At 43.1% G+C, this 18,662-nt stretch overlaps 2 long non-coding RNA genes across 5 annotated transcripts in view; both read left to right on the plus strand.

Moving 5' to 3' along the window:
- LOC120534470 overlaps positions 1-18,662 on the plus strand; it is a 43,974-nt gene extending 25,312 nt beyond the window's left edge. Inside the window, exons 3-5 of one of the 3 annotated variants that reach the window (XR_005634757.1) lie at positions 17,133-17,180; positions 17,603-17,783; positions 17,916-18,662. This is a non-coding gene — a long non-coding RNA (uncharacterized LOC120534470). The remainder of the gene's footprint in view (positions 1-17,132; positions 17,181-17,602; positions 17,784-17,915) is intronic. The other 2 variants (XR_005634755.1, XR_005634756.1) reach the window with 2 other exon arrangements.
- Positions 129-5,041, plus strand: LOC120534472. 2 transcript variants are annotated; one of them, XR_005634759.1, is made up of 2 exons: positions 129-707; positions 4,718-5,041. It is a non-coding gene; the product is annotated as an uncharacterized LOC120534472 (long non-coding RNA). The 2 variants fall into 2 exon arrangements; XR_005634760.1 differs by lacking the exon at positions 129-707 and adding an exon at positions 3,198-3,236.

Raw genomic sequence — 18,662 nt, forward strand, 5'->3', positions numbered from 1 at the left:
CAAGCCTTTTTGCAGAATGATTCTCTGCCACTAATAAAACTAATGATGGTAGGTGCCATCACTAGTGAACATCAAATACACAATTCTAACTCTGCCACAGTCCACCAGGAGCAGATGAAAAGGTATAAAGGAAAATCCAATTCCAAAAATGTCAATCCAAGTCAAACAAAAAAAGTTTATCAGTGCTCTGAATGTGGAAAAACACTCACCACTAACCACAGACTTCAGGTACACAGAAGAATTCACACTGGGGAGAAGCCATATAGCTGTTCTGATTGTGGCAAGAGATTCTCTGGTAACCGGCCTTCTGAAGCACAGAAGAACTCGCACTGGAGAGAAGCCACATTATTGTTCCGAGTGTGGAAAAGCATTCGCCAGGAAAAGCAACCTTGAGAGCCATAGGAAAGTTCACAGTGGAGAGAAACCTTATGCTTGTGGTGTATGTGGCAAACGATGTTCAACCAGTACCGTTCTTCAAATCCACACACGAGTTCACACGGGAGAAAAGCCGTACTGTTGTTCTGAATGTGGAAAGCGATTCACTGCCAGTAGCCCACTTCAAAGACACATAAGATTTCATGCTAGAAAGATCACACAGTCTAGACAATGCAAGAAAAAAAGAGAATAAGAAAAGTCTTGGAGTAACAAAAGGGGCAGTGCAAAAATGACTTCATAAGTCGAGAATGTTGATCACTCCTGGCTTGAAAGTAAGCAAACTAGTTCTTTGAGAAGTTAACCAATGAACTAGACCTGAAGGAGTAAACGGGGGTGGGTGAAAAATGGAGGAAGTTGTTTTACAATTTGTAGGAAACCATTTTGTGATTTTTGGTGCCTGGATACACTTTGGACAGTTTTAAATAAGATAAATGTGATTTGATGAAAGATTTTAAGTTGAATGATTAAATGCTTTGTGCATATGGAGCTGGAGTCTATTCTAGGCATGGCTGCCTTCCACTCCTTTTCTGAGATGTGAACTGAAAGATCCTTTTCCCTCAACATACCCTAGATCTTTTGAAAGGAAGAGACTTTTAAGATATTTTAAGAACAGTGAGCCTCTGTCTGAGTTTTTCAAGAAGGATCAACATTTCTTCTGGAATAGAAATGGGTGGGAGGTGAGAAATTGGGCAGGTTCAATTTAGCAAAAATTATTTGCAAGTAGTGGAACAATTGTGTCAATGGGAAGTTTAATTTTGAAGTGTAATTTTTCATAAGATACAAAGATCTAATCTACAGTTAGGTCCATAAATACTTGGACAGAGACCACTTTTTTCTAATTTTGGTTCTGTACATTACCACAATGAATTTTAAATGGAACAACTCCGATGCAGTTGAAGTGCAGACTTTCAGCTTTAATTCAGTGGGTTGAACAAAAAGATTGCATAAAAAAGTGAGGCAACTAAAGCATATTTTGTAACACATTCCCTTTATTTCAGGGGCTCAAAAGTAATTGGACAAATTAAATAACTGGAAATAAAATGTTCATTTCTAATACTTGGTTGAAAACCCTTTGCTGGCAATGACAGCCTGAAGTCTTGAACTCATGGACTTCGCCAGATGCTGGGTTTCCTCCTTTTTAATGCTCGGCCAGGCATTTACTGCAGCGGCTTTCAGTTGCTGTTTGTTTGTGGGCCGTTCTGTCCGAAGTTTAGTCTTCAACAAGTGAAATGCCTGCTCAGTTGGGTTAAGATCAGGTGACTGACTTGGCCATTCAAGGATTTTCCACTTCTTTGATTTCATAAACTCCTGGGTTGCTTTGGCTGTATGTTTTGGGTCATTGTCCATCTCTATCATGAAACGCCGCCCAATCAATTTGACTGCATTTAGCTGGATTTGAGCAGACAGTATGTCTCTGAACACCTCAGGATTCATTCGGCTGCTTCTGTCCTGTGTCACATCATCAATAAACACTAGTGTCCCAGTCCCACTGGCAGCCATGCACGCCCAAGCCATCACACTGCCTGACTCCACCGTGTTTTACAGATGATGTGGTATGCTTTGGATAATGAGCTGTTCCACGCCTTCTCCATACTTTTTTCTTGCCATCATTCTGATAGAGGTTGATCTTGGTTTCATCTGTCCAAAGAATGTTTTTCCAGAACTGTGCTGGCTTTTTTACATGTTGTTGTGATGTAAGATTTTGCATATAACTTCATAAATGTTTTGTATGTCTATTTGTAATTTAGGCAATGTAATTTAGTGTTACTTTGGTGAGAGGCATTCGTGTTTGCCCAACCCCCCCGTTTTACGACTTTGTAATTTTACGACAGGATTTGGGGGATGTGTCTTAAACTAGTTTGAGTATTTCTCTGCTAAAGTCTTTCAACCCCCCTGCAAGGAAGCCAGAATGTTTAACATATGGCTTGGGGGGTTGCAGGTGTTAAGATGTTCTATTTCACCCATTGCTTTGAGATATGGCTGTCTGGATTGGCCGTAGGTGTTGGACAGAAAACCTATAAATTTGCTTGCTCAACCACATTCTCTCTCTCTCTCTCTCTCTCTCTCTCTCACCAAATTATGATGAAGCATCTCTCTTGCTAACCTGTGATGATGAAGACAACACAATGAAGAGCACAGCTCAGCAGCCTTATTGAACAGAAATGTGGCTGAAAGCTGAGCACCAACGATGCCTTAACTAGAGACATTTTAAGTAACTACAAGTCTGTGTGCCACCTGAATTACACATCACCATTTAATCAGGTTGTATGGCTGCCAATATTCAAATGTACTTTGCATTCTGTTATGAATATTATCAGTAATGCATTATTTTATGTATAACTTCACTCCTGCTTGTCTTTTTTTTTACTACATCTAATTGCCTGAGGTTATAGATATAGAAGGGAAGGTGGGAATAAGTTATAAACAGTGGTAAGTCTGTGAGATTAGGCATTCTAAGGCTACATATTAATAATACAATAGGGGAAAGTAGAGCTATTGCTCTACCAAGATAAAACAGATGTTCTTTAGCAAAGTCCAATCTAGCCTTTCTCCTCTTGAGGCTTATTAGTGGCTTGCACCTTGCAGTGCACCCTCTGTATTTACTTTCATGCAGTCTTCTTTTTATGGTAGACTTGGATATCGATACGCCGACCCCCTGGAGAGTGTTGTTCACTTGCTTGGCTGTTGTGAAGGGGTTTCTTGTCACCATGGAAATGATTCTGCGATCATCCACCACTGTTGTCTTCCGTGGACGTCCAGAGGCCTCATGTATAAACGGTGCCTACGCACAGAAATGTTGCGTAAGAACTTTTCCACGTTCAAATTGTGATGTATAAAACCTACACTTGGCGTAAAGCCACGCACTTTTCCACGGTACTTCATACCTTGTCGTACGCAAGTTCTCCACTCGGTTTTGCAAACTGGCGGCACCCAGCGTCAAAGCAATGCTACTGTTCCTGTGTGGTTACTCCTTATTTTCCTGACGCGGCTTTATAAATACACTGAAACTAACCACATATTGTTTATTAGTGTAATGCATCTGATTGTAGTTAACTTGTAACAATATAATGGTCCAGGGAACAGCCATAGTATTCCAAATACCATAACTGCTTTAGCGTTGTTACTCTCACTGCACCTTCTTCTTTCCTCTGCTCCCATTAGGAGTTGCCACAGCAGATCATCTTTTTCCATATTACTCTCACTGCACCACTCAGAGTATTTATATCACTGAATCTGAGTGTGAATCACAGCAGCAGCTGATCGGAAAGAGAATTATCAGTATACAGCTTCAAGGACACGCTGTCTCTGCCACTGCAAAACATTTTAAAGTCTTTCCTGTACGGACCTCGCGGTTCAGAAACAATTTCATCCCAAGAACTTTAAATTCACTCAATCAAGTGCTCCTTGTAGAATAGTTTGTACTTATAAGTACAATTACCACACTGTAAATTTACACTACAGTTATAATATTACACAACCTACGCCACTTTAGGATTTATGTAGCGGAAGAACGTGGAAGTTGGAGTATGCAGAGATTCCTGCATCTGGATTTTTCTGTGCATAAGCACATTTCGGCTTTTGTGCTTACACCATGTTATAGTGCGAATTCTACACACGGCGTTATAATGAGGCCCCAGGTCATTTTGCGCTGCTGAGGTCACCAGTGCTTGCTTTCTTTCTCAGGATGTACCAAACTGTAGATTTTGTCACTCGTAATATCGTAGCAATTTCTCGGATGGGTTTTTTCTGTTTTCGCAGCTTAAGGATGACTTCGTTCACCTGCATGGAGAGCTCCTTTGACCGCATGTTGTCTGTTCACAGCAAAAGCACCACACCTTAAATCAACTCCAGGCCTTTTATCTGCTTAATTGATAAGACATAACGACGGACTTGCCCACACCTGCCCATGAAATAGCCTTTGAGTCAATTGTCCAATTACTTTTGAGCCCCTGAAATGAAGGGATTGTGTTAAAAAAAAAAATGCTTTAGTTGCCTCACATTTTTATGCAATCGTTTTGTTCAACTCACTGAATTAAAGCTGAAAGTCTGCACTTCAACTGCATCCGAGTTGTTTCATTTAAAATTCATTGTGGTAATGTACAGAAAAAAGTTCTCTCTCTCCAAATATTTATGGACCTAACTGTATATACAGATCTCGAAGTGGTTTAATCCTGGACGTTTTTCCAAACAAACATTAGTTTTCTTAGCTAAAAGATTTTTAGATTAATGTTTTTATTTACTCATTTCTGTTCTGATACTGTATATTGTCATTTCTATCTAGGTCTGGGTTTGGCAGGTCCCTCTACATCTCGATTAATCTGGTACTCTGCAGGTAATGTGAAGAGGTGGACAGAGAGGGCAAAGAGATGCAGCCACTATTGTTAATGCTCTATTATCATGACATAATCTGGTCCATTGGTGGCAATGGTCACTTTCCCCTCTTCTACTGATGACTTACACAGAGATGTTAACTTTAGTATTTTTGGCAATGGCTTGTTTCTTAAATTTTTTGATAGTGTTTTTGAGCACCACTTTGATATTTTCTCTTACGATGGTAGAAGTCTTAAACGGTATACAATAAACTTGGAACAGATTTCAAAGATTATCTTGCCTGTTGCCTATGATATCATGAGGTGCAACACACCCATTTCTCACTGTTTTGTGTAGCCTAAATCTGCCCAAAAATGTTTGTTTTTTAAAAATGAAATATTTTTCTGGAGATGTGATGAGCGGGAAGGTCTTCATCTGCAGGCCTCCCTGCCTTGTGTTGGTTATAGAAGTGTCCCAGTGCAGGTGGATGGCTTCTAAAGGGTGAACAAAGAACATGGGATCAGTGTCTAATCATGGCTGCACAGGATAGTGACCTACACACAAGGGTGTGAGGTAGGATGGAGCTGGAAATGGGAGCTAACCCGGTTACTTGTTGTGTGGCACCTAAGGTTTATACCTGCAGAGACCCAACAACATCACCACATTGCTGAACAAATAACACTTGACAGCACCACAAAGGCATTGGCAGCGCAGTCCAGACAGAATAACAGACAACAAGGAAGGGGTCGTCATAAGGGATGCTGGAAAAACCAAACCTAGAATGGGTTGCATCAGTTTGATTTTTGTTTTTTGGTAAGTGAATTTTTTTTTAAGCCAGTGCATCCCACATATCTGTGACCCGAGATAATGTTCTTTAGATTTCCCAGACAGCAAAGGTGCAATAGACTGTACGTGTGTGATGGTGCCATCAAGTTTATGAGAGGCTGACTAAACTAGAAATCACTCATGGCAGCTGCACAGGTCAGTCCTTTCAAATGAATCATATTGTGTAATCGGACATTCTGATGAGGAGAAACTCCTTCAGCAGAAGTGACATTGGGGCATCCCACCATTGACAGAAGGTGCAGCTCTCCTTTTGGTGGCTAAGTGCGCAACTTGTGTTTGCATATAAATGAATACTCTAGTAATTCTGAAGTGTGTACTGCTGTAGAATTATCACTTGGCTACACCTGAGCATCCCATTGCTGCTGAATACTTCATTGTTTTAAGCGTTTAAAGACTCATTTTCACAAACTTGTACATTTAATAATTCTTTGCATTTATATAGCGCTTTTCTCACTACTCAAAGCGCTCCGCAATTGCAGGTTAAGGGCCCAACAGAGCAGAGTCCCTTTTGGCATTTATGGGATTCGAACCGGCAACCTTCCGATTGCCAGTGCAGATCCCTAGCCTCAGAGCCACCACTTCGCCTATTTACGGTCATTTACAGTATTTACAGTTACTTTGCCTACATTTTACAGTCAAACTGAACGGTTCCAAGGGAAATTTGCAATTTGTACAAATCTTAACTTTTAATTTTACAATGGACACATTCAGAACTGAATTTACTTTGTCATAATATCTGTCTGCTATAGACTGTCATGCAGACAGTGTTATCTACTATGTAATAGAACTTAGTGTTTTATGGGTCCTGCTCCTATCGGCAATCTGATTGGTCGCTTTTGCTTTGGTTTCTCTGTCAATTTGTTTGGACAGTTTGCAGCTAATATCTCCAATGAGTGCGTTTGGTTTTTGTCTGATGATCATTGGCATATGTGACTAATACGCAGAGCGAGTTTAGACAATAGCAGATGGGAGGGCTGAGCTGCACAACGTGGTGTGGAAACTTGGTATTTCAGGGCAACACTTGAACGTGCCATTATGAATCTAATATGAATGCGGTCTAGGTTCTCCACAATGCAAAGTTATGCTGCTGAACCCTAAATATGCTTCCACATCAAGAAAATATGAAGTTTCCTCATAGCTTTTGAATCATCAGCACAATAAGATCTGTAGCATCTTGGCAACATTATTGGTTCCAGTTCATTTAGTTCCCTCTCCCACATACTCCATTGGTTGTGCAAGGCTTTAGATTTTAATAATGGCATCCCATTCCAAGTGAGCCTTCAACCTTTGCTCTTGCAGCATATGGAACAAGGAATCCGAGAGGGGTGTATTGACTAGCAAGAACTTTATAAATATGTCTCATAGTTGGCAAGGTAGGCTCAATCGCACAATGTTTGTAATCTAAATAGTCTGTACTTCAGATCCAGTGCAGTCCAAGTGGGGATTCCTGGAGGTCTACTTTTTTTCTTGAGGAAAGATATGATTCGCAATTCTCCGAATTCTTCAATCCATTTCTGGTCAATTACAAGCCCTCTGTCTTATTCCAAATCCACCCTGAGCAAGCAGTTTCCTTAATCTAAAAATTAAATTTCTTAGCTGTACACTTTGGTAAACTCTGTAAGCACTTGTCTACATTGAATGCACTGTTAATGGAGTCCACTCAAAAACCTCTTCATTACCTTCTTTATAGCCCTGGGTGTGTTTCTGCAGTGGAAGTGTGGCACTACATGTAGTGCTGAATGGTAATACCTGTCATTCATAAATCGCTAGTGCTTTGTCTTTATTCATATTTTCCAAATAAACTTGAGCAGGGCTTGGTCCCCCGACAAAAGGCAAACTTGGTACAGATAGCAAATGAATGCTCCCGAAACCTGAAGAGCACTCCCAACAAAGATGGACCAAGAACAGGCCCCCACAATAAATTATTTCTTCACACCAATCCTTCATGCTGAAATGAACAATTAAAGATAATAAGCCTATATCTGATAGGATGGTGCACAATATGATGAGGCAAATACCGGACCTTTTCAGTGGCTTCCATTTCTGTTTTGAGTTTTATATTTCATATGCCCAGAATCTACTATGTCTATCTAGTGACCTGAGATGAAGACTGGACTCCTTTGGTACTGTGTCTCTCTGGAAAATCTTTGGGTACCGTTGGTTTGGCTTTGTTTTGCTAATGGAGTCCCGAATGAAGCACATGACCTGCATCGTGAGGGAGCATCCGTTACGGCACTACAGCCATGTGGTGCGTTTCCCAGAGGGTGATCTGGATCGTACGATCCTCATTATTGGGGACCCGAGTGGCTGAACCAGGCCAAGGGGTCGCCCACATAACACCTGGCTGCGGCGGGAGATTTCTAGAGGGTGGGACTGGACCTCGTGTCCGTCTGGAGGGGTTGCCAACTGGGATCTACAGGGTGGTCCTGATCTAATTATGCAGATCCAGATCGTCTGGATGACTTTGATTTATGCGGGGACGATTCCAGTTCGGCATGAAGACGATTCTTCATGTCGTCAGTTCACACACTTCTCGATGATCCGGATTTTTTGGGTGATTTTCTATGTAATAAACTTAAGTTATAACGTAATGAAAATTGCATAATTAGATCTCGACCACCCTATAGAGTTGTTCCGTAGTGTGGTGGGTGCGGCAAGGCTCTGTACCAGTGCATGCTCCCTGACTTGACTTGTCCATACGTATCCTTAAAAGCTCTCCATACTGCTGTGTATGGGTATACATCCTGCATGCAAGCTTTGGCTCATTTGTATGCACTTGGAAATTTTAAGCTGTCCAAGTTACATTTGATATTTATACTGATCTGTAGGGTGTGCATGGATATTAATATGACTGGCAAATGCCATCATAAGAAGGGCAAAGTAATTTTCCTTAACACTTGCAAAGTAAGGCAAGGTTGGCTTTGGAACTGTGATGTGATGAGGCGGGCAGCACGGTGGCGCAGTGGTAGCGCTGCTGCCTCGCAGTTAGGAGACCCGGGTTCACTTCCCGGGTCCTCCCTGCGTGGAGTTTGCATGTTCTCCCCGTGTCTGTGTGGGTTTCCTCCGGGCGCTCCGGTTTCCTCCCACAATCCAAAGACATGCAGGTTCGGTGGATTGGCGATTCTAAATTGGCCCTAGTGTGTGCTTGGTGTGTTTGTGTGTGTCCTGCGGTGGGTTGGCACCCTGCCCAGGATTGGTTCCTGCCTTGTGCCCTGTGTTGGCTGGGATTGGCTCCAGCAGACCCCCGTGACCCTGTATTCGGATTCAGCGGGTTAGAAAATGGATGGATATGATGAGGCAATTAATAAATCCAACATTTTTGCTGCAGGAAATTCCACAGATTACGCTGTAGTTGGTGCTGAGTCAACTGGATGCTGAAACAGTGAAGATGCTGCATTCTGCTGCAAATGAAATAAGATCTCTTACTGTCTGAAGCAGGTCTGTTTAGTTGGACATCTAGAAAGTGAGCCACTCCTGTAAAAGGGGGAGCAATTGAGCTCAGAATTTGCTTCCCGGGTCCTCCCTGCGTGGAGTTTGCATGTTCTCCCTGTGTCTGCTTCAGTTTCCTCTCACAGTCCAAAGACCTGCAGGTTAGGTGCATTGGCGATTCTAAATTGTCCCTAGTGTGTGCTTGGGGTGTGGGTGTGCGCCCTGCGGTGGGCTGGTGCCCTGCCCAGGGTTTGTTTCCTGCCTTGCGCCCTGTGTTGGCTGGGATTGGCTCCAGCAGACCCCCCGTGACCCTGTAGTTAGTATATAGCGGCTTAGATAATGGATGGATGGATAGAAATTGCTCCAGTCAGTTGTGGCTGCACCTTTTCACCTATGTGCATATATAGTAGCTCAAATCTGTGCTGTCCCTTTGCACAGTACTGTATATGGTGTGTCCTGAATAAAGTTAGTTGTAGTGGCAGTGGGAATCTAATGTGCCTTTACCTTGCAGTTTTGCACCCACATCCTTAGAGGGAATATTAGGAGGTGTCACCTCTAGCCTGGTGGTAATTCCATCTGTATTACAATGCTTAGGATCTGATGGATAGCATACTGTAACAGCGCTGGCAAGTTCCATCAGCCGGGGCTGAGTCACCCAAATATGAGCTGACATTACATCACAAGTGGCAGGGGTGCCTACATAAATGGCAAGCCTGCAAAGGTGCATCCTTTTTGGAAGTAGTGTGGCAGTAGGTGAGAAGTCCTTGTAAGGAAGCGTGCCACCTCAAAGAGCCATGGAAAGATCCATCCAGTGTGGTGCTCATTGATGAGACTACATTGGTGTCAGAAGTGGAACGTGAAGCCTTGCAGTCCAACTTAACAGAGCACGGAGTGTCTCGGAAACCTAAAAAAGTGACCTGCTTGGCTCTGCAGAGTTGCTGCTGGAGAGTCTCAAGGTTTAAATCTGTAACCAGGAGTGCTCTTAGATTTATTAATCACAAGGGGAAATTCACAAAATTCTCATGGCAGCAACAGTAAAGGAGAAGGGTGAGACAACTGAGAGACTGCCACCTCTGCAGCTCCACCACCACTCCTACATTGATGGATTAAAGGCCAGAAGTCCACATGGCCATCATCATCAAGTCCTTTCATGAGATCCCTGAATACAATGAGGACTGACTGAATTCATTTATGTTAGGTAGAATGCCTAAAGGGTGCTGGGTGGTCTCGTGGCCTCGGAACCCCTGCAGATTTTATTTTTTTCTCCAGCCGTCTGGAGTTTTTTTGTTTGTTTTTTCTGTCCTCCCTGGCCATTGGATCTTACTTTTGTTCTATGTTAATTAGTGTTGCCTAATTCTATTTCTTATTATTTTTGTCTTTTTTCTCTTTCTTCATCATGTAAAGCACTTTGAGCTACATCATTTGTATGAAAATGTGCTATAGAAATAAATGTTGTTGTTGTAGTTCATCTGCCAAGAACCTTTATCCTGGGTGCACAGATGCCAGTGGCACTTCAGGCTCATGGAGCTAGGAAAAAGTGTGGCAGATTAAGTTGCCACTGGCCTCAAGTCAGCTGTGAGAAACAGGGCTGGTTGTAAAAGGGGTTGAGAAGTGGCAGTGGCATCCTCATTCTGTTTCAGAAAAGCTGAAGCCTCCTGCAAGTCTCTTCCAGCTCGTCCGAGGTGGCGCCGTATGGAAAGCCTTTGCGTTAAGTTCTCCCTTTGGTGAAGTGTCCTGCTCTTGGCTATCATGCTGGCTGCAGAACTTCTTGGCACTATCATCCTCCTCTATCTGCCGCTTAGTCTCCTCCAGTTCAGCACATTCTTTTCCTTACTTGTCTCGCTGGGAAAAACCAGACACTCGGCTCAAAGCTTTACATACACTGGATCTGTTGCTGCAGTGATACGATTTAACTGGTTGGTTACTTTTTCCGTGAAGGTGCACGAACTGCACTTCTCAGTTTGCTGGAACTTGCCATGGAGGGCACGTTACCTCTGGGAAAAAAAGTATCCCACATTCCAGCCTGAAAGGCGAGTTGGAATCCTCTTCTCTCGGTGGACTTGGCTGCGTACTGCACACGCAGAAAGAGCCCGTTGGCTGAAAGGCTTTCGTGGCAGCCGCTGATGAGTTGTGTCAACTGGCATTTGGCTAGTCTGGGGTGTTCTCTTCTGCATCGACGCGCAGTTCACTTGAGAGGAGGGTAAGCTCCTCCGTACACACGGCTTTGCCCACTTTGCTCTCAGGTTGGTCCGTTTAGCTTCTGGCTTAAAGGACCATGTGAAAAAATGAGTTTCAACGACCTCTGGAAAATGTGTGAATTCTCAAGGTTTAGAAAACAGAAAGCTGGGTTCAGGAGTCACAGATGAGAAACGGGTGAAATGCAATATTTTCTTATTTATTCATAGCAACAAACAGTTTGCAATAATAAACAAGTAAACATGCTGTGGGTAAACCAAAATAGCAGAATGCAAAGTCTCTGGGGATGAGGAAACCCCTTCTGATTGAGGACATGACTTTGCTAAATTTCCTGATAATTATTATTTGACTGACACTGGGGGTACTTACAGCATTTGAAACACAATTGCATGCATTTCTTTTGTTTTTCCAGTAGGAGCACAGGCAGGTGAAGTGACGTCCTCCTGGTAACACACTGTTAGCAACTCTCTGTCATAATGTATCAAATACTTTTGAAATTCATTCTAAAACATGGGTCACCAACTCCGGTCCTGGAGGACCACCATGGCTGCAGGTTTTCATTCTAACCCTTTTTTTTCTTAATGAGTGACCTGTTTTTGCTGCTAATTAACTTCTTTTGAACTAATTGTAACTGACTTGCTCTTGAAGACTCAGACCCCTTCATTAGCAGCCGAACAAGTGACGTCCATCATACAATATCTGAAAATAAAGAAAGGTGAAGGTCTCGGGAATGTCGATGTGCTCAGGTCCCCAATACATTTTATCAGTGCTCTTAGAAAAGAGAAAACCAACAATTTCAGAAATGTCTGCAATTGCACAATGAGAGCAGCAACAAGCCACGGAATTAAAGAATGAGTTTAATTAACAATGAGACTCGGTGCCTGATTAAGCAACTGGTTTGAGTTTGAGGCCCTGACTTATTTGGTCCCTCACTTCACATTTCATTTCTGTTTGGGTGCCATTTAAGGAAAGAAATGAAGCAATTCGGAGGAAAGATGAAGAAATTCAGGGGGACTAATCTTTTAAAAAAAAAAAAAAAAAAGAAAGTCAATTAAAATTAATTCACAAGAAGTTAATTAGCAGCACAAACGGGACACTCATTAAAAAAAAAAAAAAAAGGGTTAGAATGAAAACCTGCAGCCACATTGGCCCTCCAGGACTGAAGCTGGCAACCCCTGGTCTAAAACATGTCTTTGACAGGTTACCATTGCTATTACTTTATAAAAGCTCGCTGAAGGAATATTTTTTTGGGTGGGAAAAGAAATGCCATGTTTAGTTTTACCTATAATAGTTCAGTAATGAACAATTGAAGAACAAAATATTTAAATTCTTCTGGGTGGTATGCCAAGACAAACAGCACCACTTTAACGTGCTCAAAGACTTAAGTATTTAGGCCAGGATTTGACTTCTTCCCCCTTTTTTTTTTCATCTTCTAACCCGTACTCCCCTCAGGGCAGCTGGAGGTGGCGCTCAGTCAGAATTCTTTTGTGGGCCATGAAGATTCTGAATTGTCTGCCATATCCAGACCTGCAATATGGCTGTATCCAGCAGGGGGCGCACTAGCTCCCTGGTTGGAATAAGTTCTTTTTAATTACGCCGTTTTAAGTAACCTGAACCTGAATAGATATATTATAACAAGGCGATATCCCTCCCTTAGTGATACGGCGGTAGGAAAGCACATAAGAGAAAATAGCTTGGCTTTCTTTAATGACGGTTTACGCAGCATAACAGACGAGGAAGCCCTGACAAGCCCATGTGATAGAGTCTGCCATTTTCGTCACTGCACTGGGAGGACTTTCAGGATCGGAAGACGTAATCTTTCATCCGTCCGTCGGCTTCCCAAGTGTGCCGGTCAGTGTTCCAAGGTTTTATACTCTTTCTGCATGTGCAGGCCCTTCTGTAAGTAAATCATGCCATTCCAAACAAGGCAAAGAGAGGATTCAATTTCATGCACACAGAAATAGTACAATGCCCATTTTCGTAGTTGTCCCTTTCTCATCTTCTAAGGCTTACTTAGCAGTTCTAAATGATGAGCCCCATGTGCTAAATCTGGCCTTGTGTTAGCTATACATGGTAGATTTATAATTTATTTTGTACAGAGCACAGTGACATTAAACATATTCTTATTACAATGGCTTCTCGAGGTTAATTCCTCCAAAATTTCTTGGTGTATGTGTAGCAAAGTGTATTCTCTGTTTTCTAAATTTTTGTAGCTTTCAGTTATGACCTTCCCCAAAATCAGTTGTTCCTGTATAGTTAGCAGCATACTGGTCCGTGTTGTAGTACGGATGCTAATTAACGTAACACTGCACAGATTGCATTCACTAGGTTTCTCTATTAAACTGCCAGACATATGGTAGATGCTGCAGGCGTAACCACATATGGTTATTTCATTGTATTTTAAATTTTTTACAACATTCTTGTGGGCAGACTTTCAAAATGAAATTGCAAAAGAGAGACTGTATTTTCATTTATATATATATATATATAGGATGTTCCACATCTAATTATGCAATTTTCATTACGCTATAACTTAAGTTTATTACATAGAAAATCACATGAAAAATCCCAGACCATCAAGAAGTGTGTGAACTGACGACATCAAGAATCGCCAAACTGGAATCGTCCTCCGCATGAATCAAAATCATCCAGACAATCTGGATCTGCATAATTAGATCTGGACCACCCTGTATGTATGTATATATTGTGACAGATTGGGGCTGTATCGCTCCCTTGAACCCCTGTCCAAGACTCCAGACACCAGATAAAAGTCCAAATGATGACTTTATTTATTCGCCACAGTGCACAAAGCACCCTCTCCTCCACAATACTCATACAAATCACCAATCACTACAATAATACTCTCCACCACTCCCAGATGCATTGCCACCCTTCCACCCAGTTCAGCTCGCTGTCTGGGAGCTCCCACAGTCCTTTTATATACCCTGACCCAGAAGTGTTCCCAATCCCCAGTCCATGTACCTGACCCTTAAGTGATAGAGAGTCACAAGTCCTTCTTCTCACCCCGGAAGCACGTCACTCCTGTTGTCGCTCTTCCTGTGATGCACTTCCAGGTTATAGGGCACGAATGATTCTTCGGTCCTCCCTGCAGCTTTCTCTTGCGGCCCCTGTGGTATCCAGCAGGGTCGTGTATAAGAACTACATAATCCATGACTCCCTGCTGGTCTTCGGGGCACCTCCATACTGCAGGGAGGACTCCATCTGGCAGCCCGCGGGTATTGGCCAGGATGACAAGCCAGCCAAAGACCACAGTACTCCTCCCCCAGTGGGAAACCAGGGTTTTGCACATCTTCCCCCAAGGTATTCCAAAGATCGGGTACCGGCGATGCAGCTGACACTCCCGTGCAAACCTAGGAGGAACAGTGTAAGAATAAATATTTCAATCCTCTGCCCTCCTAGGACAACCTCTCCACTCGTGGCCCGGTCTGCGGCATTCATAGCACAGCCGCGGTCCCCTTGGTAGTCTCCACTCGGTTAACGATCCGGCCTCTCTTGTAAGGCACGCCGTGTATTGGCACCCTGCTATTCATTCGGATTACACTGCGTCCCTATTTCATTATTTACAGTACCGGCTTGACTCACCTGTACCGCCACATCATGAATTACGGGAGACTCTCCACCAAACCGCCGCATGGAGGCTCTCACCTTCTCCAATGGTGCTTTGGCTGCTGCTCCCAACTCCCCAACGATCTTCTCTATGCTCGTCAGGACCTGTAAGAAACTTAGTACGGGCTCTATCAGCTTCTCGAGTTTCTGTAAGTCAACAGTATTATTTACTTTGGCCGGCAATAGACTCACTTCCTCGTTTGCATTACCTGCTGGCCGGGAGCCAATGAGCACGCCCGCTTCTGGCACGTGCTCTGACGGGTCTCGCAGAGGCTGCTGGGATTTGGAGTTTCTTTTGGTTGAGGGCCGGGTCGCCTCCTTCGGTGGACTGCGGTCTGTCTTACTTAATTTATCAATATCCCGATCAGTCATTTCCCGACCCTCCTTACCTGTTTTCGGGGTGATCGGTGCTTCGCTCGCCTCCCCCTTCCCCTTCGGAAAGTCCAAGTTCGAAGGCGCAAACAGTGGGACGCAGACCTCCTCCTTCCCAGAAAGCACCGGGGTTGTTGCCGTGTCCCTCGCCGGCTGCCGTCATGCAGAAGTCTTCTCCCATGTGCCCTGGCTTGAACAGGAGCGTGCCATCGTCTCCGGGACAGACTCCTTTCTCCCGCAGACCCTCCAGGTACATGCATGGGACAAAATGTGTTATTTTAAGTGGGTTGTCAATAACTTTCCCGGCATGTACCTCAGAGTGATCGTTGGTCCCTGGAGGTTTCTCCAGACTTGTAAGACCGCTCCGTGACTCCTCCCGAGCGTCGGCCATTGCAAACATGGCTCTCCTGCTGGCGTTGTCTCTCTGCTTGCCCTTCTTCTTCCCCATTCCGGACTTGGAAACTTCGGGTTCTGGTGATGTTGTGGTGAGTCCTGACGCCATTGTCTTCTCGGGGTTCTCTGCCCACAGAAAATTTGTAAACAGGTCCTCTGCAATAGACGCTAGAGTATCCTGCCAGCTACGCCACTGTGACAGATTCGGGCCGTATCGCTCCCTTGAACCCCTGTCCAAGACTCCAGACATCAGATAAAAGTCCAAATGATGACTTTATTAATTCGCCACAGTGCACAAAGCACCCTCTCCTCCACTATACTCCTAAATAACCAAACACTAATCACAAATACAATCCTCCAACTCCCAGGCACGTTGCCACCCTTCCACCCAGCTCAGCTTTCCGTCTGGGAGCTCCCACAGTCCTTTTATATACCCTGACCCAGAAGTGTTCCCAATCCCCAGTCCATGTGACTCTCTATCACTTCCGGGTCAGGTACAAGTCCTTCTCACCCCAGAAGCACGTCACTCCTGTTGTCGCTCTTCTGTGATGCACTTCCAGGTTATAGGGCACAAATGATTCTTCAGTCCTCCCTGCAGCTCCCTCTTGCGGCCCCTGTGGTATCCAACAGGGTCGTGTATAAAAACTACATAGTCCATGACTCCCTGCTGGTCTTTGGGGCACCTCCATACTGCAGGGAGGACTCCATCTGGTGGCCTGGGGGTATTGGCCGGGATGACAAGCCGGCCAAAGACCACAATATATAATGTGTGTATATATTATTTATATATATATATATATATATATATATATATATATATATATACACAGGTAGTCCCCGGGTTATATACGAGATAGGGACTGTAGGTGTGTGCTTAAGTTCAATTTGTATGTAAGTCGGAACAGGTACATTATTTTAATAAATGCTATTGTTGACCGATTGTAACCTAGTGCTCTGCCAATGAATGATGGAGTTTCACCTCTCTCTGACCTTTTTATTATTTCTACTTTATTTTCAATTCTCTTCTTTACTGGATCACCAGCACTTGCATCAGATTTGTGTTTCAGAGACATTGTTGAAGGGTGAAGGCAAAAGATTAAGATGAGCTCTTCTGCACAGCACTGTACAGTACACGCTATCACAGCAGGAAGGCAGCCGTCGTCAACACATCTGCTGTACTGACGAGAGACAACTTCCTGCTATGTGCCCACTACACTGTGCGAGTAGCGAAATCGCCCACCTCTAGTCTCCATCCAGCCACCACTTGCAGCATCCCTAGGCCAAAGGTGACGGAGCGGCAGTTACTGAGGCACATGCGTCGCAGCTGCGGCCCCGTTCGTAAGTCATAGGTCAGATGTCCGTAACCTGGGGACTACCTGTTTTGTTTTTTTTTGTAGAAAATACCTCCCATAGGTGTACATCATGGCCATGTGTATATTTATATTTTTTTATTTTACATTTCATTTTATATTGCATTAATAGTTTATAATTATTTCTAATTAATTTGATTTACTATTTAATAGGTATTTGCAAGAAGCTGTTTGGATGACATCCTGTTTGTTTCTGGAAAGGTAGGTTATTTTATTTTTTTGTGATACATATTTTACTTGTTATTTATATAAGATTATAAAGTTGAATAATATGTATATTGTATTTTATTCCCCACTAGCCCCCCGATGAAATGAGTACAATATATTGTACACAGTTATATATGAACTGTATGTTATGAAAAAAGAGCCAGACGCATGGTGAATGCTATAGGAGCTTTGTCGCAAAGATGCTTTTGACACCCTGTTCTTTTTATTTTTTTTTTTTGTTTTTGGAAAGGAAAAAGTATATAAACTTCTGTCTTTCCTCTATGTTGACTTGTTTCTGACGCAACATGGAGTAGGAAGGATTCCAGGCGGTTACATGTGCTTATGCTCCAGGGAGGAGTAAACCTCACAATTTAGTTATGACAGTTCAATGTACTTCTCTCCTGTGTGAATTCTAGTGCGTCTCTGAAGAGAACTCCTCTGATCTCATTCATTACAGTAATACGGCTTCTCTCCTGTCTGAACTCTGCCGTGGATCTGAAGGGTGCTCATTTATGAAAAGTGTTTACCACATATATATATAGAAGATATTCGGAATTTCACTGAGTAATCTTTGCATTGAGGAACCTATGAAAAGCAGTAGGTGTTTTCAAGTCATTTTTAATAAAAAGCAAAAAGTGCAAATCCTGTTTCTGTAAGTGTTATTCTGTGTACTGGGCATAAAGTTGCATTAATACAGATTTATTACATGTTTTATTATGCTTCATGCAGATGAACTGAACGGCAATGTGCAGGAGCCGCTGTTTGTGAATACGGATTCAGAGAGAGCACAGGAAGACATTGAAATGGGGGAGAATGGTGAAGACACAAGAGACTCTTATATTTAATTTTGAACATCAGCAGAACATGAACAAATTCCTGTCTGAACTGCATGATGAAAAGAGACCGTGTCTTCATGCCCAAGTCCTGAGCAGCGGCGATGACAATAAATATTCCGAAAAGGAGTCAGAGCAAAGGCGAGTTACCTGCACTCTAGGGGTCCAGTGACTGCGGCCCACTCACTCGGCCCGTCTTCCTGTGTTTCTTTTTTTTTTCTCTCTTTCTCCCTTGTTGTAAATATGCATATACTGTTTTAGTTGCTTTTTTCTGATATTTCAGAACACCTAATTTTACTTGTATTAAACTATTGCATGGATATTTATGAATGAACTTATATGAGATGTCTTTTATTTTGTTTGTTAAAAATACCTATGAGGAAGTGCCCACACCATTTTCCGATCAACCATGTATTTTGATGCCCACTTAAATTGCACAGCAGGAAGGATTTTTGGAATTAGTAGATCCTTAATAAACATGTTGTTAAAGTGTCTTTTCGCTATACTAATCCCATTTACCCTTATAAGGTGTCCTGGCTGGGTCTGACCCCCACCCTCTTGTGACACTAGACAAGGACACCTTGACTGCCATTAGGTATCGGGATGAAATCCGTGGACCCTTTGTCAGACCCTATACTTGTGC

The sequence above is a fragment of the Polypterus senegalus genome, chromosome 8 (assembly GCF_016835505.1).
Source record: "Polypterus senegalus isolate Bchr_013 chromosome 8, ASM1683550v1, whole genome shotgun sequence".
NCBI lineage: Eukaryota > Metazoa > Chordata > Cladistia > Polypteriformes > Polypteridae > Polypterus > Polypterus senegalus.